The sequence below is a fragment of the Protopterus annectens genome, chromosome 9.part0 (genome assembly GCF_019279795.1).
Source record: "Protopterus annectens isolate FY-2018-M chromosome 9.part0, PAN1.0, whole genome shotgun sequence".
NCBI classification, from domain to species: Eukaryota; Metazoa; Chordata; order Ceratodontiformes; family Protopteridae; genus Protopterus; species Protopterus annectens.
In genome coordinates this window covers 575637708-575663517 of record NC_056743.1, presented here as the reverse complement: position 1 = coordinate 575663517, position 25810 = coordinate 575637708, and positions in this window count along the sequence as shown.

Genomic DNA, 25810 nt, shown 5'->3' with positions numbered 1-25810 from the left:
GGCATAAAAAAGCTCCTACATATTATAACACATTTTAAGAACAATAATTTTACAATCTTTAAAAATAATACAAAAAACAACTACTGTTTAACTCATTACATCCAAGTGACGTCTTCAGGTGCATCTGCAGTTAACTCCAACTGACACCTCTAGGTGTTAAATACTGCTTGTTCATATTTGCAACAATAATTCCAAAACCATGCTATGTAGTTTTAAAAGATTTCATCTTAAAGCGTGCACAGTGGTAAACTCAACTGTATTAATATTTGACCTCTGTTGAGTGCAGGTAGATGTATTAACTTTAACTTTAAAATGGCCTGCCATTCTCTTCCTTCCCACTTCAACTTTCTCGATGAGAAATTGAATAAGGATAATGTAAATAATAGATATGTAGCCCACATATACAGAAAACCCACATATTCTAATGATTTTCTTCACTTCACCAGTAACCATCCTGTACATCAAAAGTGGGCAGTGGTGAAAGGGCAGCTCGTGAGAGCTACCAGGATAAATTCCCTTAACCAGGATTTTGACAACGAATGTCAAAACTTGAGAAACATGTTCCTTAAGCGGGGTTACCCACCTAGTTTTTTGGATGACATCATGGTTGAAGTGGAAAGGAAGAGAATGACAGGCCATTTTAAACCCATTTTGAATAGGAATATACTGGAATGTAATGGGGAGATGGTGAGTACCATAATAGGCATGAGTCCTAGGATAGAAAATGAATTTAATGTTAGTTTTATAACAACTTTTTCTAGGGATGCAGGTGCCCTCAGGAACATCTTAATTAAAAACCGGGCCCTTATAAATGAAGATGCTACCCTTAGGACCAAATTAATGGATAAACCTAAAGTTACATATAGAAGGGGGCCCAACATTAAATCTATGCTGGAAAGGAATATAAAACCTTATATACCCAACAAAGGTATGAAGAAATGTGGCAGATGCCCCTATTGTAACTTTATACAGTTAACATCAACATTCACTGTTCTGGGTGAACAATATGAGGTGCAGGGGAGATTTGACTGCAACACAAAAGGGGTAGTCTGCCTTGCACAGTGCCAGGCATGTGTCTGCTTCTATGTGGGGAAAACAGAGAGACATTTTAAACAAAGAATTTATGAACATCAATATAGCATAAATAAACAGAATACTACAAACGCTTTGGCTAGACACATAATGAATGAACCAAGTCACCAGTTTAAATATTTAGTAATTGAGCAAGTAGTACTCAACTATAGGGGGAGTCCGTGGACTTTGAGGTTAGAGGCGCATGAGCTTTTGTGGCAATTCAGGCTCAATGCACACTCATATCCCGGACTAAATGATTATTGCTCTTTGAAACATATTTTAAAAATAAGTCACTTTTAAGATAAATATGGAATAAGAACACCAAATTTTATGGTGTTTGTTCCTGTTTACATGTTAAAATATTAACATATTTACATATATATATATATATATATATATATATATATATATATGTATGTATACACACACACACATACACGCACATTTTTTTACATCAAATAATAATAATATGTTTGTGAATGAATTGTGAATTTTTTGATCATATGACTTGATAATCACATGACTTTTTAGGGTGAGTTTTTGATGTCATGAATCAGGCAATGTATTTAAATGTTCTTTTGAATGCTTTTTATTTGTCTGAAGAAGTTCATTTTATTTATGTGAATGAAAGTGCTCACATTAAAAGGTTTTTAAACTATAACTTGGATTAATGGATGATTTCCAGCTTCGAGGTGCCTGGATTCCTGTTTTGGATTATCAGTTTCCAAGATATGATAATTTGTGAAAGTTTAGCAAAAAAGATAATTTGGGGTTTATGAACATTATAATATATTATAATATCTATGGAAAGGTTATACATGTACTATTATTACTGTAAAGAATACTTCTTACTGATAACATTTCTAGTTATTCACAAAATATTTACATTTATCTATCTTAAGCTTTTTATGTTTATGTTTCTGAAAATACTCAGGAATGCAAGGTGTAAGTAGGCTGTTAGAAGTATGACATTCCACACACACAGGTGTTAATGAGTTAAGAAGTGGAACAATTTTAATGGGCACTATCCTATGCCTCACAAGACTACCTTTGAATAGTGTAGTTTGGAGCCAGTCATCAAGATAGGGAATCAGTTTAGCATCCTTTAGCCACAGATGTTACAGTGGGCATACATTTTGTCAAACTCCCTGAAGGCTCCATTGATACCAAATAAAGGAGTCAGAATGTATGAATGAATCTTTGAGAATTCTTCTTTGCTATCTTGAAGTACACATAAGTATCTTGAAGATCCAAAGGGCACATACTGTCCCTTCCTGGCAACTAAAGAAGGAGCAATTAATAAATGATCACGTTTAAGGACTCCCTGGAAATAAAATGACTGCATAAATCCAAAAAGAGCCTGAGGTGTCCTACTTCTTGGATAATAAAATAAGTCAAATGATAAGCAAGTCCTTAATGGTTTAAAGCAACATTTTGCAACTGATCTGTTTTCAGTTAGCTTCTGTACCTCCTTCTTTGTTTGATATTTCTTATGAGATGATTTATTTGACAAGAGTAGCGATGAAAAAGAAAGCCAGAAGGGAAAAGACGTAAATGGTATAGCCTTGTTTTATTACCTTCCAACTCCATTTATCATTCATGATTTTTTAGCATGACAGACAGACTGATGGCTACCCACAGGCTTCATGAAAATGATAACAACTCAAACGCCCAAAATATCGACATTGCTTGGGTGATATTTGCTGGCTGTCAGTAACCACTTGTTGCAGTGGTGGGAGATGCAGCAAGTGTAGATCTCTTAGCTGGTGCTTTGACATACAGGGAAAAAGGCCTGACTACAGCCCAGATTAATCTATCTTGATTGGCCTCTCAATATTAGGAGGCCCTGGCATTGAAGGACTGAAGGATTTCTGTTAAGTATTAACCTATCTGTATATCTATAGCTGACTGCTCAACTGTTTTGGAATTCCAAGATGCTCCTTTCAGACCCCAGGCATACTAATCTATTAATCTACTCTTGTATAAAGTGTTTATCTGTTTTTTTTTTTTTTAATAACCTTCTGTCTTCCATCGCTTCTTGCATGATTTAAGAATCTGAGGCTTTTAAAAAAAGCTGTCACGATGATGATTTTTTTTTCTTTTAAGAAATAATGCCACATTACATAATTTCTAGATCTAGTAACTTTTCTTTTAATACTATTCTTGTTGTAGTTGCTGTCATTGATGGAATGTTGCTCAGTGATTTGAGTTCTCATCTTTTATACCTATAAATATTTCTGCTTTATGGCACATGGGAGAAATGTCAGGCTGTATCCAGTCATGTACATTTGTATGGGATAACCACAGCATGCCATAATCCTATACTGAAAGGGAACTGCTGCAAAAGCTGGAAATTAGACTGGTAGCAAATATATTGTCAAAGCAAACTCCATAGTAATTCACCCATGAAACATTGTGGAAAAATCACTAAAATATTTTTTTTTCAGGGACAAGCCCTCCCATACACCACCATATGGGTAGACTTTGTTCCATACCAACATTGTTGTGCCACACTGTGGAAAAGATTAAATACCTGTTAAGGGTGAAATATTGCCAGTGCTATCCATAGAGTCAAAATAATGTTACTCCATTCCAGGAACTGATGCTTTAGAGAATCTGCATCTGGCACTATGATTACGGGTAGATCCGCTTCTGGTACTATGATTATAGGGTGATCTGCATTTGAATAAATGTTGCTCTTCCAGATGAACTGAAGGCATGACTTCTGGAACTTGACATATCAAGGGAGTCTCAGCTTAATATATCCTGGACAGCTTGACGGGGTAAAGTATTATGGATATAGTTATAACTCATGAATGACCTAGCATTCCAGAATTACATGAGAAATTCCAGAGTAAGTAAAGTTCCAGCATTAGGTCCAGTAAGGATTAATAACTCATTTGTTCTACAGTTTTTAACAGAGAGGTAGAGCTTTATAAAAGATCCTAGGACAGAGGATACTGACTGTGACCAAACTCATCAAAAATAAGGTGCTCCACATCAATTTGCAATTAAAAAGAACATAAGACTGAAAATAAATTCTAATGTAAATTATAAGCTATACAAAAATTACATTAAGTTACTATGGTCAAAACATGAACATAAAGAATATAAGTTGGGTTACCCTTTTAAATGAGTCATTAAGTAACTTTACTGACATAAACATACCTAGTTTTAACCCAAATCATTTTGATAGCATTGTGCACACCATTGTAATAGTAATAGCTGTTATCACCTTTTTGCATTGGCATTGAACAGTTGCATGGTGAAGTGTTATATAACTTTTGCAACTACTGCCAAAAGGATGAACGCTGCAAGCTCATCTCCACAGTACTGTTAGCTACTTAAATTCATCCCATTATGTGCAATTATTAGCACACATAGTTGCTTTGAAGCAGACAGGCACACATACGGCTATAAAATGCTCATAAAAGTTTTTTTTTTTTTTTTTCAAAAGCCGCTATGCTTGTTATCAGCAGAAGTCATTACTACTTGAAAGCAAAACGAAGAAGAAGGAAAAAAGAAACCTGAAAAACATTCTTCATAACCTGAAGAATCATCATAGTGTGGCTGCCTTTTGTTCCATACTGCAGTTAAGAATAGTGCTGTATGGCCTTTGACTAGCCATTGTTTCTTAAAATAATGACCTCATTTTATGAATTATGCTTGTCCTTACCTTGCATGAGTTAATTAGCCACATGCACTGTATGATTAATATAATGGCCTGAGGAGGAGTGAAGGACAGGCCACAGCTGCTGTTCAGAAATAATCATAGCTTACGTGACTGCACACAGCATGCCTTAAGAATTAGAAAAAAAGGATGAAATATGTTATTAATATTAGCTGCTGATATGTTTCTATAAGCTCATCTACAAAAATGTATTCCTTACTAAAATGCAGATTTAATGAACCTCATGTAGATGTACCATTTTATGAACTGCGTAATTGACAGAATGCCTTACCACTATAAAAGCCTAAACACTACAATTAGACAGCACACCTTAATCAACTTGTTTCTTCTCCCTTTCTGTAATCCTACTTACATGCGCTCTGCCTGATGACCTTTCACAACATTTTTTTGAGTAATATGATTGATAGAATCTAATCACATTATTCTGTATATCCTAAATAGCAGTTTTCAGCAATGTTTGACTTCATGAACCCTATAATCCGTTTTAAAGTAATTGTAGTACATGGAGTTTGATGATTACACTCTGATATTCAGAAAGTGACAAACCAGTTAAGCACTAGAATGATTCGCAACCCGATCATAACAAATGTTAAGCACCCCCTGCTTATGTTGCTAAAGATGGGTCTTATGCTAGTCAGTAAAATCTGTCTGTAATGACTAGCAAATGACAGCAGCAGAACAATTTGTTTCTACCTGCTGTCCATCCATTTAACATGTCCCTACCTTCCTGTTAAAAATAATGAGTTGTTAGAATAACAGGTTGTGTGTTTGCCTGCATGATCTGAAGAATACGAACACTGAAACCCAAATGTATGTCTATATGTAGTGACTTCAAACCTCAATGGTTTATCCAAAAAACATATTTTATAAGGAACAAATCAAAAATGTGAAGCAAGAATCTAGATGCTCATAGGTTCATAGGTGTGTAATAGGCTAATGACCCTGGAGCCTTTACAAGCCTAGCCCATATGATTACCCTGGCATCGTTCCAAATGACCTTAGTTCCCAGTGTCTCTGTCGAGTAGGACCATTGGAGTGATCCCTGGGGTGAATTTTCTATTTCCCATCCACTCAAGATTGCTCTTGAAGAGGGCCAGTGAGGTGCTCTGTTTAACATGTATGGGAAGTCTATTCCATATTATAGGCAGTCTCTGGGTTATGAACCCAGCACATTCTGTTGATTGTGGTAATGAGGTTGAGGTCTCTGGAGCATGTGCTGCAGATTGGGATTTCTTTCGATGTAGCATTTCTAACAGAGCTGGGTCAGACATGGCTTTGTAAGTCAAGCAGAGATTGCCTCTAAGTAGGCGATATGAGACAGAGAATAGTTGGAGATGGAGTCTGGCCATATAGGACAAATGTTTAAGGCCTAGGATCCTCTTTGTGAGGTACTTTTGTGGCCTCTCCAGTTGTTGCAGGTGTCTAGTGAGTTACATGCCAAATGGGGCATTGTATCGATGATTGGCCAAATGAGGGAAGAGCAGAGGGAGACAATGACCTCTTTCTTCCTGAATGCAAAACCCTTAGTAATGAGATGTGCCAAATAGAAGGACTTTCTGATGACAGTGGCAATGTGGTGGTCAAAAGAGAGGTTTTTGTCAACCTATGTTCCCCAATCTCTTATAATGCCTTCTGTGTTCAGTGGACTACTATCGATGTGGTAATTCATGAGAACCGGATTTATCCCAAAGGAGGGAATGACACATTTATTTGGCATTGAGCTTAAGGCCATGGTTCTGACACCAGTCATTGGTATCACTGAGGCCTTTCTGTAGGATGTCAACATCACTTGAGGAGTTAATAATAGCTCCCAACTTGCAGTCATCTGTGAACTCTGTCAGCCAGAGTCTCTTTGTGTTGGCCTGGTTTTCAGAGAAGTAGATACCAAACAGGAGAGGACCCAGGATCAAACACTGTGGGACTCCATTTGTGACTGGTAGGCAATCTGACTTAGAGTCAGCTACTTTCACATTTTGGATTCTATCTGTGAGCCAGTTTGCAGCCCACCTAGTGATATAGGGATTGATACCTAGCTTAGTGAGTTTGTCTATGATTTCTGAGTGGGGAATGGTATCAAAGGCCTTAGCCAGATCAAGATAGGCTATATAAACCACCTTGCCTTCATCCACAGCTCTGGTGACTGATTCAAAGAAGTTGACCAAGTTGAGCAGGCGTGACCTACCCTTCACAAAACCAAACTGTATGGGATCCAGAGTTTGGAGATTCCCTACATCCTTGTTTATTAGGTCCATGATGATGTGTTCCATAACTTTACACATCAGGCTAATGGAGCAACAGTTCCCAGGATCTGTAGTCACACCTCCTTTGTGGAGAGGGATGACTGTAGCAGTGCGGCATTTGGTAGGGACAAAGCCTGAGCTGAGTCTGTGATTGAACAGGGCATACAGGTGAGGTGCCAGTTCACTCTGTAGTTCATGTAGAACACAGCCAGGAATATTGTCAGGTCCCATAGAAGCTGTATTCATGGCCTTGGACAATGCTGTTTTAACCTGTGCAGCAGTAAGGCTGGGTGCCTGGCAATCTACTGGTATTGTGATTGGTCCTTTGGGGGAGGAGGGGGGTAAAGTTGGCACTGAATCTGTCTGCCAGTATACTGGCAAATATCTGTTGGCTCAGTATAGGAGGTACCATTGTGCAGTAGCTCAGAGCAAATGTGGGTATTGCCGTGGAGATTCTTTACATAACTATAGAAGGCCTTGTGGTTGTCTTTACTAACTGCTGTAATTCTATTTTCATAGCTAGCTTTAGAGGATTTGATGAGGGATCTCAACTTTTTGTTGAGGCTGATAAGGGAGTTTTTGCAGTCTTGGGACTTCAGCTTATTCTGCATCAATTTCCTCCTTCTGTTGTAGAGTTTGTTTATGGCAGGGGACCACCAGATTGGCTTCATATTTTTGGAGGAGAGTATCTTGGTTCTTTTGGGTATGGTGAGATCCATGCATTTGTGTACGTGTTCGCACAGTGCATTGGTATATAATTTGACAGTCATGCAACTATTCTCCATTTGCACGGGTGCTGTGAAGTTAGCCACCTCTGTTTTTAGGAGCCCAAAATTAGCTCTGAAGAAGTTTTTCCTGCTGGTTACCTTTGTGGGGGGTGGGGGGGTGGGAGGGATGAGGATATTCAAGGTTATTAGTTTGGGGTCAGGTCTAATCAGGGAGGAGATGACTATTGGTGTAGAGCAACGGTCGCCCATGTTAGTAATGACCAGGTCAAGGATGTTGCTACCTCTGGTGGGGGTAAGAACAAGCTGGTCCAGGGCATTGGAATTAATGAATTCTAGGAAATGCTGCACAAGTGTATTGGTACATGAATAGTTTTCCCAGTTAATGGAGGGGTAGTTGAAGTTGCCCAATAAGAGAGTGTTAGGTTAGGCCCTAATATTATCCAGGGTGCTTAGGAACGTAGAATGTGAGTCTTGGGACATGGTTGGGGACCTATAGCAGCCTATGACCTGAATCGCTGTCTTACCCAATGTTACCTGCACCTGAAGTATCTGAGATGCATTATGTTGGGCTACCACAGAGGTATGGTGGTAAGTGTAAACACAACGGACTGGGTTATGCTCCCTTTCACAGCACTCACTAAGTGCTTTATGGCTTTCAAAGCAATATTTTCCCCCTTTAACTAGTAGTATATGGAACAGATATAGCTTCATGCACTACAAATAATTATGATTCTCTCACTGATCATAACCCACTTATTATGTGTTTTCGGCTTGGATGCCAAAATTCAAGAGTTGCTATTTAATCAAATTCCTTACAATGGGAATTTTATGGAACTCTTTGCTAAACAAAAGCCATAAACTAAATATTGTTCCTGGTCCAACAGTGTGAATTAGCAAATACTTTCTTATAAAATGCATAAATAGATAAGCTCCATTCATACTTTTGATTGCTCTTTCATTCTCCAGTATCTGCTTAAATCTAGTTTTGAGAACAGTTTATCCCTGCACTCATCTGTCAGAGGGCAGAGAAACCAGATCTGTATAGGATGCCAGTCTTTCACAGGAGAAAAACAGACAGACACACACCCACATATATATATATATATATATATATATATATATATATATATATATATATATATATATATATATTATACACACACACACATATATATATATATATATATATATATATATACACACACACACATATATATATATGTATATATATATATATATATATATATATATATATATATTTATATATCACAAACAACTTGAGTTAGTCATCACATTTTTGGGATATGAGTCAACATCAGGACACCGACCATATGGGGTATGTACACTCAACGCAGAAGACACCCCATCATCAGAACCCAGAAATGAGAGGCAGGAACAGAGTGTTACACAAAATCATTAATTTCATATATACTTTTAGAATAAACATTGAATAAATCCCCTAGTACCTCTGTTGCTATTTATTAAAAAAAATAGCAAAATGTAGCAATCTGCTCCAAATGCAATTTAAATAACATCATACGTGTAACAGCTGAAGTTGTAAGTTGGCAGAACTTGCTGAAATATTCAAAAATTTCACAGGATACTTGAAATATTAAATTACACTCATTGCTGTAGCTGTTATCAGGGTCCATTACTAGATGTTTCCTCTCTTTTGAAGGACCAAGTTAATTCGGTTTCATTTCTTCTTGTGCCGTCTTTAAGCCATTAACCAGATCTGTAGTTACACTGACATATACAGAAGGGGGAGAGATATCACCTCTCTTTTTTCAGCTATCTTTATTTTGTGTAGTTCTTTTAAAATACAAATATAAAAAAAATGACTATTTTTGTCTAAATATTTCAGAAAAGTATACTTTAGTTGAAAGCCCCTAGCCATGATATGAAATAATAAAACATGGCTCTGTTTAGACTGATTGTTGGTAAGGTCTGTCCTGAAAAATGTCATGTTTCAATAATTCCCAGTCTGAACAACTGTAAAGGTGGTGAGAACCTAAAATGAAAGGAAAGGCATTTTGCCTGTGTGTGTGTGTGTGTGAGGTATGTGAGCAAACATGCTCATAGGAGTGATCTATTTCACTGTGTACTACAGTACTTGAGTTCTTTAATGATGGATTTTATTTTTCTCAGTTCCAGCCATCATTGACCCTGCTGGCCAGCTCCCGTAGAAAGAAATACATTAAATTAATATGATACAAATGAGTGAGCCTTACTGCATATCATTGCAGCCTGTAAAATTGAAATGATCAGGCTTCAAGACTTCTGTGCCTCGGGATAATGACAGCTAACATGCTGCGTATTGAAAGGCGCTGCTGTGACTCACATTCCTCAGTCGCATACCTAATTACAAAAAAAACTCATTTCTGCTCTAAGACCTCTGGCAAAGTTTTGATATGCATTTTTGAATTATCTGTGTGTATTTTTGTTTTGCACATTTTATAGCTTGCATCCAACACGAGTGAACCTCATTGCTGCAGTACTAATGAAAGAAGTATCTGTCCGTACTGTCTTCTGTCTCAAATGATGAAGTAACATGATATTTCAAATCATGTTAGAATTGCATTTAATGGTTGCACTATCGGACACTTACTGTTCGTAAGCTTAAAGCTTGATAAGGGAACACTGACAGGATTATTGAGTGGAATTAGACCAAAAGCATCTCAAGAAAACTTCTGCAGTGGCTGATAGATTACATTTTTTAGGTAATAACTCTGGGTCAGTGGTCATTCCAGGAAATTACATTAAGCATTAAGCCACGTCTACTGTAGATGTTAAATGGCAGTGTATTCCAGTCCGTCTAGATATCATTATTTTTGCACATAACTTGTAATGGACCAGGAAACTTACTGATACTTCAGTGTTTATGATGGTCATGAGTGAATAGCAAAGGCACTACCTTATATAATGGAAGTAAGGGGAAAAAAGCATTTCCAAAGTGGAAAGATGATAGGCATTACAGCTGAACTGCAGTGATAAACTATAAGGTGAATAAAATAAGGAAGAATGAGGTAGTGATGAATTTGAAATGAGGGCTGCACCTCTTCGTTGCAAACTAAGCTGTGTAGTGTACAGGGTACAATCACATGGGAAATGGCTATGTGCACGTTCACTGAAATTCCTAGTCCCATGTTGCACTGTGGTGCAGGAAGCACATCTAAATGAAGCTGGACAGAGAACTGAGGACACAATGACCAGAGCTGTAACTAGTGTGGGTGAAGAGGGTGGCTGTTCTAGGCACAAGCTGTGTGGAAGCAAAATTGTCAAGTGCTGATGGAAGGGAACTGAGTTACAGACATTCATTTATGAAGCCACACGGATATTGGGGCATCATAAATGGATGCTGATATGGCAGTTGTTATTGTACTATCATCTTTCTGACTCTTCCCTCCACGATGAATAAAAGGGAAACCCTAGCCCCCATAAAAATAGATGTCTTTCCTTCTCCCACCCTGCACACTCCTGCAGGTTGCCCATTTGCTGATCCTTCTGTTTAATGCCTTCTGATCCCTCAGCCTTACTATATACCACTTTCTGAACCTTTTATGCATCCAACAGCTGTCTATATATACATGCACATCACAGCACTGTAGCTCTAAATACTCAACAGTTGTATATGTGCTGCTTTGTACCTTCTGGCCATGGGACCCACTAGCACATATAGTACAGCCTCTCTATATGTACTGCTTTATTCCAATATGCAACAGTTTTATTAATGCTTTCATCTCTCATGGGATTTGCACAGGATGGTGCATGGTCAATATATCTATTATGCCTTGGACATCTATGTTCGCATTTCACTGCATACATGTATCTGCTTGTATATTTGTTCTGCTACTCATACACATAGAACTAAGTATAGCTACCTGCATTACAGTACTGCCTATATATATAGCTAGTCTGTGTGTTACCATGAAGTGATGCAAGTCTTGTACAGACATAGCACATATCCAGGAAACCCATCCATTGTCTTGAAGGCAAAAAGGAATAACTTGTCAATATGAAAAGCATGATGATTGCTAGTATCTGTAAATAAAGACATTTTGCATGTAGGTACATTGGTTTATAAGCAAAGTTCTTTAAGGTTAAGGTTGGTATTAATGGGTTGTAAGATATTTCAAAAATGAAAAATATTGTCACAAAGTATATCAACAATCCAAACCTGTGCCTGAAGGAACGCAATATATGACAAAAACAAGCTTTTATTGTCGGTAAGCGCTTTCATAGTGCTTCACACACCACTTCCTTAGACCTTTACATAAAATATGAACTTGCAAGCCCATCCTATATAGGTAGGTAACTCAATTAACTCAAATTACTTAATTGGCATCTTGCAATGCTATCGAATTATGCTCATTACATCTAAAATACCCACTACTTACTAACTTTGATACTACTTGCATATATATTAACTGCTAGTTCATACTAAACTAATGAATTAATTCATAAAAATACATAAAAATACATGATCTATATTAAATTGAATAGTGTAAATATAAATACTAGCCAAAAGCCTTGAATAATCATTAAAATTTATACACACAAATAACCATAAAACAATTTATTATACTATTTGGCCAAAGGTCTGTTTCAAAGTATTGGTTTTAGGGGAATTCTCTCATTAAGGCCAGAGCCTCTATCAGCCCTTAGCCTGATAATCCAGCGTGTCTCTGATGTTTCTGTATTAGTGGTGTCTCCCCCTCTCTAATTTTCCTCCATCTTTTCTATTGCTTAGAACCTAAATGCATGTCCTGAGTCTGTATTCTTAACATGCTTGGCTAAAGCATTTGTAAGGTTCTGATTTCTAATTTGTAGAAGATGTTCACGTATCCTAAATCTGATTTCACTGTTAGTTTTACCTACATAAAAATTAGAGCAGATGTCACATACAGCTATGTACACAATATTTTTAGTGTGGCAAGTAGCCTGTATGTTAAATGTAAATATTCTGCCTGTATCAGGATATGAAAAAGTGTTGCTAGTTTCTATACATTTACATTGGTTACATTTTCTGCATGGTGCAGTTCCTTTTATTGCTGTTGCTTCTCCTTCCTTTTATACCTTACCATCTCTAGGATAGCATCGGTGTCTTTGTAGAGATTTCTTATTCTTAAAAGAGAAGCTAGGGTCTTCACCTACTATCTCCTTTATCTTAGCATCATGCGTTAGAATGGGCCAATGTTTCTTAATTATCCCTGTCACAATGGACATGTTACTGGAATATTGTGTGGGAACTCTTACTACCTTTCCTTTTCCTTGTCAACTAACTACATCATCTTCCACCCTTCTTGCAAAATATGGTTTACCAACTGTGTCCCTTAATTTGTCGCCTTCTCCTACCAAAACATCACATTCTTTTGCATAACCTCTCTCTCTAAATCTTTGCTTGAGGTCTACCACTTCTTGCTCAAAATCTTCTTCATTCACTGTTAGTCTAGACACTCTCAATGTCTGCCCTTTAACTACATTCTTAAAAATGTGCCAGGGGTGCATACTACTTCTATGTAAAATTGTGTTTCTATAATAATCCTTTCTATATAGTTTACTAGTAATCTCCCCCTCTTCTGTTTTGATAAGTTTGACATCAAGAAAATTAATTTCTTTATCCGACACTTTTGTTTCAAAGCTCAGAAAACTAGTATTAATATTTGCTTCATAAAAGAACCTCTCTAATTCTTCTTGATTTCCATCCCACAGCAGGAACAAGTCATCCACAAATCGTTTATAAAATATTATTGGTCCCCACTGCTCATTTTTCACCCATTTATTCTCCCATGATGCCATCACTAAATTGGCTTAGCTATTTGCGCTAGGAGTGCCCATTGCTATGCCATCTTTTTGTAAGTATAGTGTGTGTTCAAACATCAATACATTATTTATAATTATCTGCTCCATTATAAGACATATCAACTCTATTTTATTCTGGTCATAAGAGCCTTCCATAGTTAAATATTCTCTCAACATATCTATTCCTAAATTGTTGAGTATGGATGTAAATAAAGAACGAACGTCCATTGTTACCAATTTAACATTGCTCAAATCTTTGTCATATGTTTGGAAAAAAATCATACAATTCATTCAAAAATTATTTTGTATTCCTTAAGATGGTTCTATTCTTATCTACTAGGGGTCTCAATGTTTTTTCTATGTATATAGATATGGGTTCTGTTATCCAATTTCTTCTTGACACTATTGGCCTCAATGGGGGATTTTCAGGGTCCTTATGTATTTTAGGGATACCTTGGATAACAGGGATGAGGGGGTTCTTCACTAAAAAAATAATTATATAAATCAAGGGTTATCCATTTATCTAAAAGACATTTATATAACAAATTATCCAATCTTTTAATAAGACTTTCCTTTTGTTTTTTAGTTATTATTTTATAGACAGTTTTGTCACATAACATTTCCTTAATTTTTGTATTATAATCACATTTGTCCATGACCACTACTGGTCCCCCTTTATCTGCTGGTTTAATTGTTATATTATGATCATTTTTTAAACTGTATAAAGCTTCATATTCATCTTTAGACATATTCCTAAAAAAGCTTTTGTTCTTATCACTATCCGGTTGTTCAAACAGTTCCTTTTCACATAAACCACTGAGTACATCAACTACAGGATGTCCAACTGGAATACAAGTACTAGGCCTCTTAAACGTTTCCCTTTCACCATTTTCATTTTCCCCAAACATCAGTTTCAGTAATACATTTTGTGTAAACATTGTTAAGTCCAAAATGCTGTCAGTTACCTCAGTGGTTTGCGCTGGTATGAATGAGAGGCCTCTGTTCAGAACTTTTAGTTCATTGTCCGATAATGTTTCAGTAGAAATATTCCATACTAACGATTCTACATCTTGTCATTTTGCCATCCTTTCTTGTACATCCTTTCATTCGATAAACCTTGTTGGCCCTTGCATTTGAAGCCTCCTCTGCTTCATGACCTCTCTCTGGGTAGATGGTGTTGTGCTGGCATTAATCTTGTAGGGAATATGCGAAAAACCTTTTCTTCGTGTACTCTTTTCACTTCTGGTATTCCCTTGTGTGACTCCAACTGTAGTTTCTGTAACTCGTCGCTGTTCTTGATTCCTGTAGTTACATTTCCTACAATTGTAGGTGTATGTGAAGTTATAGCTTCTACCGATGTTTCATTGAGTAAATCTGCTTGGCTGACCTTCGGTCTAGCTCCTGTGAATTCCTGTGCACTCAAATTATGCGATGTTATAGGGCGTTCTCTCTCCCAGTTGTTTGCTGTTTTTAAGGTAGTATCACTGTTTCTTTGTGATTCGGAATTCGTACGTGGCCATACAAAAATATGGTCTGCCTTAAAGTCCCTTCTGTCTCGCTCTAGTTTAGAGAATTTCTGTTTGTATAGTCTTTACTCATACAGAGAAACCGAATCAACCACATTCATTATTTTCTCGATCAGCTCTGCTGGATATTTATCATATAACTGCTCCTGCAAACTCAGTATGTTCTCTTTATTGATAGCTTCATCTTTTTGCGTGTATTCTATTATAAGCCTCATATAATTGAAGCTAAGTTGGATATTAAGCTGTTGCCATCTTGATAACATTTCTGGTAGTCTATTTCCTTGTACAGGCATTTTAGTAATCCTTAGACCACGTGGTATGACTTGATATTTTAGGCAAGCTTCTAAGTGAAATCTTTTTGCATGCAGTCTTTTGTTTTTATATAATTCATCTTCTATCTTGTGTATTTCTCTCATTAATATGAGGAAATCTTTATCTTTCTATTTATTCTGGTGTTCATCCGTTAGTCGTTCAGTGGCTAATAAGGGGTTGTTTGTACTGTTCATACAGCTTATCATTTTTTTTCTAATAATACTTTATTGCTTACCTCGATTGTTCAGAACATATTCCAGTTTAATGACATCACTTGTGCTAGTTGTACTGTAATTCCTTATATCTTTAGCCATTTGGTACCAACCACAGCCAACAAATTAAAACAAGCAAAGTTCTTTAAGGTTAAGGTTGGAATTAATGGGTTGTAAGATATTCCCAAAATGAAAAATATTGTCACAAAGTATATCAACAATCCAAACCTGTGGCTGAAGAAATGCAATATATGATAAAAACAAGCTTTTATTGTCAGTAAGCGCTTTCGTAATGCTTCACACACCACTTCCTCAGACCTTTACATATGAACTTGCAAGCCCATCCTATATAGGTAGGTAACTCAATTAACTCAAATTACCTAATTGGCATCTTGCAATGCTATCTAATTATGTTCATTACATCTAAAACATCCACTACTTACTGACTTTGATACTACTTGCATATATATTAACTGCTAGTTCATACTAAACTAATGAGTTAATTCATAAAACTACATAAAAATACATGATATATATTAAATTGAATAGTGTAAATATAAATACTAGCCAAAAGCCTTGAATAATCATTAAAATTTATACACACAAATAACCATAAAACAATTTATTATACTATTTGGCCAAAAGTCTGTTTCTAAGCATTGGTTTTAGGGGAATTCTCTCATTAAGGTCAGAGCCTCTATCAGCCCTTAGCCTGATAATCCAGCTAGATTACATGAGAGAAGACCTGTAAGAGACAGGCATAACTGTAGAAGAAGGTACAAGAGTGACTGTCAGCGAAGATAGGTGACTACAACATCCCAACCACATGAAAAAGAAATTGGAAAAGATGGGTGTTGATGATTATTACGTACTGCATTAAGCTTGTAAGATTTATGAAACAAACCCACACATTTCTGTTACTTCCACTGTAGATAAGTGAAACGTTGTCTGTATAATGGATGCTGTTGATCTTGTGTTGGATTTCACTTATAAGGACTGAAGAAAGGAATGGTTTTAGTGGAGAGCTCTGTAGTACTCCAGGGTCAGAAGCTATAACAGCACAAAGTTTCTATGTCAGAGACTGACATCTTTGAAGTAAATATAATGGGATAAACAACATCAAATACGTTTCAGAGGTCAGGAAATAACGGTGCAGTACTGAAGACATTTCACATCCATTTGCCTCATACATTTACACAACTATTAGTGACATACTCAAGTAGATTTTTATACTATATGTTTTCCAAAATATATGTTGGTGGCCGTTTGTTGAGTTGTGTAAGGTAACCTGTTAGCTTGATGTGAACAACTCTTATCTTTTCAAATTTGGTTGGTTCTTCTCCTTTGAACACTAGAATAATTTTTGATTGCTTTCATGTTGTGGTGCAAACTCCTTCACAAAGTCTCATGTTTATTAGTAATAGTCATGGATACATTTTATAATTTGAAAACCTTCTTTAGGTACAATGATGGATTATTATCCATGCATAGAGAGATATGTTACTTTTCAACAAGCATCAATTTTGTATTTTCTGTGGGCATGTGTACAAATATCTTTTACATATCTTCATGAGTGCTATATATATCTTCACTTTTAGATCCAGATCAAAGCATGTTTTGTATCCTGAAAGAAGATTTTATTCTTGATTTACAAAATTATTTCTTCACCTCAATGACATTTTTGCACATCTATTCATAATAAAATGTCATCATGGACATGTTTTAGAAACTAAACTGTTACTTTTATTGAAAAAAAAAAAAGAAACTAAACTGTTACTCAAAAAAGTTTGTTGTTATAGATATGTAAACTAATAACTGACTTACTGTATACTGCACAGAACTGATTTATTAAATCAGGACTAAAACATCAACAATGTCATTTCAAGGTGGTCTGTCAGAAATATTTCAAGGAAGGTTGCCCAGAAATTCATTTTTGGCCTTTAGCTAAAAAGTAACAGCATTAATATTCAATGAAATTATAAAACACTGTGATGTAATTAAGTTTTGAAAGAAAACTTTGAAAGCTAGCATAGCTGAAAAGCTGATGCAGATCACAAAGCAAGCACAATACTCTTGTTTTGGCTAATTTTATTATTTTTCACTACACAAATTCAAACTGCTACTTTATTGATGCTTTCATTCGTGCCAGTGACTAGAACCTGATACCACGTAGTGGTAATCAAAATGGCTACTTCTTGAACCGTGACACTTATAGAACTCTTGAGCGTTTGGTCACCTAGTCTGCTGCTGGCTGTGGAAACACTTCAAGGGATCTATGAGGTATGCAGCTATATTACAGGAAATTAAGTACTACAGAAAGTTGTTCAGCTTTTTCAGGTAAGTCAGAAAAAGTTACAGTGCAGCAGTTTATTTTGTTTACAATTATCTAATGCAATTAGAATCCTGGACACACGTGGTCAACAAGGTAACACTGACAGAATACCTCTCTACTGTCCAGAATGTCCATGCTTCTGCTTCATATTTTTTTTCCCTACATAAAAACCATGATTGTCGAGCAAGCCATTGCAGACTGAAGTCACTAAATAATGACAGACATTTGACTTTTAGACTTCATATTCTTCGGAAAATGTATGCTAATGCAAAATCTATTATTCTACTAACTTTCTTAGTTTATAAGACCAGTATATTAAAAAGTCTGTCCTTGATTTTGGGGCTTTTGTCATCCCATTATTTTTGGCTTATCCAGAATTTTTGCTCTAAGAGGCTGAGAAGTAGGTGAAACATTGACTCACATATGGCAATAGCAGATTAAAGAACACGGAAGGCGTTAAACCACTATGGAGATTTGACTGTCATATAATCATGATATCAGCATTAAGCAAATAAAGGCTACTTTACTTTATAAGCTGGTACCTGCACTTTTATACTGATACTCATTGACTGGACCAGCTTTAGTTTTATCTTTTAAGTGATTTAACTATCACTTATTTCACTGATCCTGTTTTTTAATGGTGCCTTATTTAATACCACTTCATCCATTCCATTATTGTGTCAGCAAAGACCAGGACTCTGTCTAATGAAAGTGCATCTGTATTACCCAAATAAGCATCATTAATTTACCGTGGATAATCTGTGTTTTATAAACACAGACTCAAGATCTCTGCTGAAAAAGGCATTTGCTCTCCGTAAAGTGTGTTTCCAATAGTCCTTTCTTAATTGGTCCGCATGTGCAGCAATATAGCAATACGACAGGATAATATTATAAAGAGTGTGAAAAGCAAAGTCAAATGACTTATTCATCATCTAGCTAAACTGTGCTTGACTTCAATTTGTCCTAGGTAAACTTTATCCTCTGTGTATTTCAGTTAATATGCCTCAATGATCCTGCATACAAGATTCTTGTACCTCAGCAATTCTGTGTAACTCCCAGCTAGCTGAAATGGGTTCATTTGATAAAGCTCACTATTTGTCAATAAGAAAAATCGAAGCAATTAACCAATCAAGAAACGAATAAGCAAATTAGCAGAAATAAAATAAAAGCCACACTAACAAATATGGCTAACATGACAACCATATGTCAATGTATAATTCTATAGTAGCACTGAAAGAAGACATAGAAAAGAGTGAGATAAATGTATAAAGGAAGAGATTTAGGGATAAAGTAAACATGTTAGTCATAGTTAAAACACTGTTTACTGAAATCTGTTTCACTAAATACAATACACTAAGATAAGGTATATGACGCAGTTTACCAAAACCTTGCACAAAAGTCTTTTTTCTACCTGCCACACACTTATAATCACATTTAACAAACTTTCAGTCAGACTATCTTTAAAAGAAGAAAACATTTAGGTTTTCTGAAGTTTTCTGAAAAGAAAGCCTAACAATGTTCATGTCTACAATATATAGCTAAACTCTTTTTGCCAGTTACAGTAGCAACTGGGTTTGGGATTAAAATGTCTGATGATTCTTTCGCTGAAATGCCCTACACCTAAAGGAAGCATTTCTGTGTTAGAAATTTAATTCTGAGGCCTGTGCAACGGTTATTTATTTATTTATAAAATATGAACATATATATATATATATATATATATATATATATATATATATATATATATATATATATAGGTGAAGGAAGACACTGATTTATTGCTTGTAGATTTAAAATATTAATTTTAATTTAGTATTTATAAGTGTATTTATGTTTTATTGCATGATTTATCCTGGTTGAAGCTCATATCCAACCAACATGCTTTGCTCTGTTAATGATTCTCAAGGTGAAATGTTCCACAGTATTTGCAGTAGATTTTCATACAGATTGACAGATGTTATACAGTTTCCATAAAATCTGCAGCTATGCTGCATAAATTATTGTATGTCTTGTTGCATTAAAAAAAAAAAAGAAGAAAATGTACTTTTGTCATACTGAAGACATTTTTGCAATTACAGATGACAAGAATGGATTTATTTATTCTGTATAATGATTAAAAACTGTGAAAAAATATATATAGGCCAGTATTCATAGCTGCTTGCACAAATATGATAGGGGCATTCCTGATGCTCACAAATGAGCATAGTAAAGGCAAGATTCCTAGAGGCCATTTATGCTAATGTGAAAGGCCTTAAAAATAATGAGATGCAAATGAGAAATGCTGAAATGCGTAGTATGTTGATGAGGTGTGTTTTCCAATTCATAGTCCGACATCCCTGCAGTATGCACTTCCATTGTTAAAAGCAATGTTTTTCCTTTGATATTGGAGTTGCAATGCACAAACTTGTTTGCCCTAGTATGCAAATGCACTTCCCTGACACACAAATGGATTATTCTCCCAGCAACCACTTCATTTGTTTGTGTTTAATATGCACAAGCGCTAAAATGACATAATAAATTAGTTTACCCAGCGCTTACTTCAGCAACCTGACCATGTATGCACAAGCTCTAAAATGACACACAAGTGAATTATTTCCCCAAGTGACTCCTTCAAGACTATGTCCAGGTATGCACAAGGTTGGAAATGAAACATTTCCCCAAGTGAACACTTCCGTAAAAACATCTAGGTATGCAGAAATGTCAACTGATTTCCCTTCACATCTTCATATTCTACCTGAAAACTGTTGCTTACTGGCATAAGTTCATTCACATGTCTAGAATGCAAATGCATTCCTTATAGATGTGTGCCTATGAATCAAAGTCATATGCATGCGTGTAAAGCCCCTTAGCAGAGTGGTAGCAGTTCCCATATCACTTATGCATTAAGCATGTTATGCTTTTGGAGTAGGGGAGCATGTTTACAGCAACTCCTTTGCGTCATCGTACATATGCTGACAGTCCGGCCTCTCTTCGTGAATCACTGCTACAAAAAGCAAAAATGCAAAGCCCTAGACTGTGAATACCGCCTATATTTTTCATCAGTTGTCTGGAAGCTTTACCAGTGTACTTATAAACACAGTGTAGAGTCAAATAAATGTGTTCTGTGTAGCAAGTACAATACAGGACTCATATTGGAGCATGATCCTTTGAGGGACAGCCTCCTTTTGATTTGCCACCCATGGAAAACCCAAGAATCACACTAATGGATTTGAAGTGCACTGAGATCTGTTTACACTATGGAGTGCATTTCTTTCTTTCTTTTTTCTGTAATATTTTTTATTGTAATTGTAATGACTTCAGTTTAGAAACTTTCACTTATAGAACACATCATATCGTACATATAAACTGAGATTGAGGTACCCTGGGTATAATAAATTTTACATTGTTGCTATCCTAAAGCAGAATAGTGTCCCTGCTGCATTGTTTTCAAAATGTAGTAGTATAATCATTACCTCTACTTTTCCATATAACCCCACCTATAACTAAATCTATTATTACCGAGCCCATACTTCTCCTAAGAGTCAAGCTAAAAATTGAATGTTTCAAACGCAGCTCACAACTTAAAGGATGATTAACACTTCTTTTTAACATCATAGAAATGTACATGTTAGATATACTGCAGAACACCCATTTGTACAGCTGCAATTTACATCACTGTGATAATACTGTGTAGAAATAAATGTAGGTGTCTGTAGCTGTTATTTCACTATCATACTTATTAGCAGTAGAAAGGCTACAGACATCTGGTAATAGTGCAGTGTGTGTGTGCGTATATGTGATGTGTCTGCGTCTGTGTGATTTTGGGATTAATACCTGTCGTTTAAAGGAAAGTAGAAGCCTGACACAAAAACAAGTACACATATACACAGATGCAGACACACACCACAAACACAGACACAGACACACATACACTGCTGCCTATAACCCTGTGTGTGTGTATGTGTGTGTGTACATGCATTTGTGTGTTTGCAGAATTTGGAAAAAGGGCTGGTATGCACAACTGGTATGTTTGGTACAAACAAAAGTAGCTGGTAATGCTCACATTGTTATAGATGCGCAGCACTGCATCTGACTTCTACTGTTACTCTTTGACGGATTGTTTATAATGCTTTGCCGTTTGCGATTATTCCACTGACAATGCCCGTAAGAATTCACAATATTTCACCCGCCTGGCCATATCTGTATAATAGCCATATTTTACGTAATATTTTAACAATGACACATGCTGGACATCTCTTTCCCACTAGTTGCAGAGCCATGATATCGCTGTGTTGGTGTGGGTCAAGTTTGGCATATGCACACTGAACATTGCATTGGAATGCACCTTTACACCAATTAATTTATTTTCAATACTGTAGAGTGTTGTTCCAGTTGATAATGATGCTGTTGCTCAGCTATGTTATACTGAAGAGTATATCAACATTTCTTGGTCTTTGGTTGGTGGGATATGATGTTTAATGTGGTATGTCTGCAATCATAATCCTGTAAATCTCTAGCTGTACACCACAGTGTGATATGTGATTCTTAACACTAAGAATATGAACTGTGCTGGGGATGCCCACTTGCTTGCATTACATACTAACTGTGAAGCTGGACTTGCTCACTTCCTTCCCCTGCATTTTTGTATAATATACAATTAATGTGTACAAGTCCATTTGTGAATTGTGCTATGCTCTGTTACATGACTGGTCTATGCATCATCCCAGCACAATTACAAACACTGTTCATGAATCTTGCACTTAGTTTGCTCATGTTATTTACTTTCAGTCACTGAATAAGAAAAAGGAGATACTGTAGTTCATAGGTAGGTAACTAGGCTATTGTCCCTAGGGCCTATATAAGCCTAGCCAAAATGGTGCCCTGTTTTCACCACCCAAGAAAATTATTTTCCTGTGCCCCTGTCAAGCAGAGCCACAGAAGTGATCCGTGGGTGAATTTCCAATCTCCCATACAATCATCAAGAATTTTTCCTGAAGAGTGCTAATGAGGAGCTTTGTTTGATATAGACAGGTAGTTTGTTCCAGAGTATAGGAAGTCTCTGGGACAGGAATCTATCCCTCCAGCATGTTCGGTTTATTGTGGTGACAAGGTTTAGGTCCCTAGAGCATGTAGCTTGGAGGGATTGGGATTTCTTTAAGTGGAGCATGTCCAACAGCTCTGAGATTGACATAGCTGTAGGTATGTACGTAGGTAGCGTATGTTAGGCAGAGATCACCTCTAAGTAGGCGATGTGCAACAGAGTAAAGCTGGAGTTTTTTGAGACAGTCTGCATAGGGCATCTGTTTGAGGCTAGTAATCCTCTTTGTGAGGTATTTCTGCAACCTTTCCAGTTGTTGTAGATGTCTTGTGAGGTACATACCAAAAGGGGCACTGTATTCTATAATGGGTCTAATGAGTGACGAGTAGAGGGGAACAATGACCTTTTTTTTCCTGGATGAGAAACCTTTTGTGATGAGGTGTGCCGCATAGAAGGATTTCCTGACTACTGCAGCAATGTAATTATCAAAGGTGAGACTACTGTCCACCTGTGTCCCCAGATCTCTCATCATACTTTCGGTGTTAAGTAGACTATGGTCTATGGTACTGTTGATGGGTAAAGAGTTTTTACAAAAAGGGATGACAATGCACTTTTTGGCATTGAACTTGAGGCCATGGCTTTGACACCAGGCATCTGTCTCAGTGATGCCCTTTTGTAGGATGTCCACAGCATTAGGAGTTTCCATTATGGCTCCTTGTTTGCAGTCATCTGTGAGCTTCATTAGCCAAAGACCTTCTGTGTTAGCCTGTACGTCAGAGAAGTACATACCAAACAGGAAAGGACCCAGGACTGAACCCTGTGGTACTCCACTTGTCACTGGTCTGAAGTCGGAATTGGAATCTGCTACTTTCACAGTGTGGGTTCTGTCAGTGAGCCATTTGGCAACCCATCTTGTGACATACAGATTTATACCTAGTCTAGTGAGTTTATCTATAATTCCAGAGTGGGGGATGGTGTCGAAAGCCTTGGCGAGATCTAGATAGGCTGTGTGAACCATCTTACCCTTATCTACGGCTTTGGTGACCGCTTCAAAGAAGTCTATCAAATCTGTCAGCAGTTAATATGTAACTTGTTTGTCTATCCATTAACCTTCCCTCTAAAATACTGAAGGGGATCCTTTATGTTTTTATTTCAGAATTACCCAAGAACTTTTACCGGAAAATATAAAATATCAAAAAAAACAACTTCGGCACTTGCGTGGAGCAGCATCCTTAAAAATGGGATGTACAGGTAAAATGACACTTAAAAGTAGAAGGGAGTCAGAAAGGGTATCTGCTGGATGTTGTATTTTATGTTAATTACAGTTTCCTGGACCTTTAATTATGATTTACATTACAATCCTGACTTCCAAGGCTAAAGACCTTTGTAGTCATTACAAGAAAGTACATGAACATGTCAGTCAGGAGAAGCTTAAAAAGAACAAGAAAGGGTGGAATGAGGTGCTAATCTTTTTGCACATCTCAGAGCTTGGTGTCATTCTAGGAATCATGTTTTTGGAAAAGCAAATGACAATGCTCTAAACCTGTGGAATTTCTTCTGCATATTTGGTTATCAGCTGCTGCATATGCAAAAACTGGGGCTATCATAAATCTACCTGTAAAGGCGCAGTTTGTAGAAAGGTTTCAAAATGAAAAAAAAATGGATTTCACAAAAGCAATGAAACTTCTTTAACTCCTTTGTTATTTTAATATGGATTTAGACATCCTGGAGGTACAAAGAGTGCATCCAGTCTTCTGACAGACAGGGAATAATGACTACGCTAGAGGTTTCTTTTTGAATTAAGTAATTTTGGGCAGTGAGATTTTTGGTGGGCCTAAAATCCTTTGTTTTCTTTGGTACTACAGTACTACTTGTGAATATTGGGTGAAGATAGGTGAAGGCTGCCAGCCTAGCCAGATAGAATTTTGGAGATAATTCTGTTATCTGTAAATATTAATGTAAACCACAGGCTTGTTGTCTTAAATGGTAAAAATAGTGTTACATATGGAACTGAAAAAAATGTAACAACGGTGCACTCTACTGACCAAGTAAAGTATGCTGTGACCGTTTGATGTTAAAACTCAGTGCCAGTACATCTAGAGTGAGGCATCCTGCCTATTGTTTTAAGGCCAGAGTTAATGGCCAGAATTTGCATGCATAAATGTCCTTTATTGCTCTGGTTTCTGCCCAGAGGTGACAAATGTAAATGTAGTTTCTGTTATCCTGGGAACCCAGGGAAGTATGAAGAATGATGTAATGTGAACCAGGAATGTGATTTTTAAAAACAGAGAGAATCAGAGAGCATTAAGCATTTTTGTCTTGGCCATCCAACTCATCAGCACTGTCTTGCTCTATATGTAAGTTATCTTAGACTTGTGTTTTCTCTTAGAAATAGCAAGAAACTAGAAGGATTAGACTGTGTTTTTCTGTGATGTCAGAACTGTACTACTGAATTATTTTAAGTATTTCTCTGTGATCTCTGAACTCTTGACTAGCACTGTGTAGTAAAAAGTATTGTCTTGTGTTTTGACTGTTTGTAATTAAATATTTTAAACCCTTTCAACTGCGGCTGCTTTTGTAGAGATAATTTAAGCTCTTTAGAAAGCGTGCATGCTTTTGGTAAAATTGTACAAAGCCACTCTAATAGCTTTAGCCCTGGGCTATACTACCAATTGGATAATAATACTGCACAGTAATAATTGGACACCCTTTTAATGGCCTTTGAGGAGCTAATAAATATTAGTGGGTGGTGGCAGCTGATACTACTGTATAGTCTGGGAAAAAGGGGCAGAGCTGGAGAACCTGTGCCAGCCTTCCCCAGAAGTGTCTGTGTAGCTGTATAAACTCTTCTTAAAGTGTGTGTGTGTGTGTGTGTG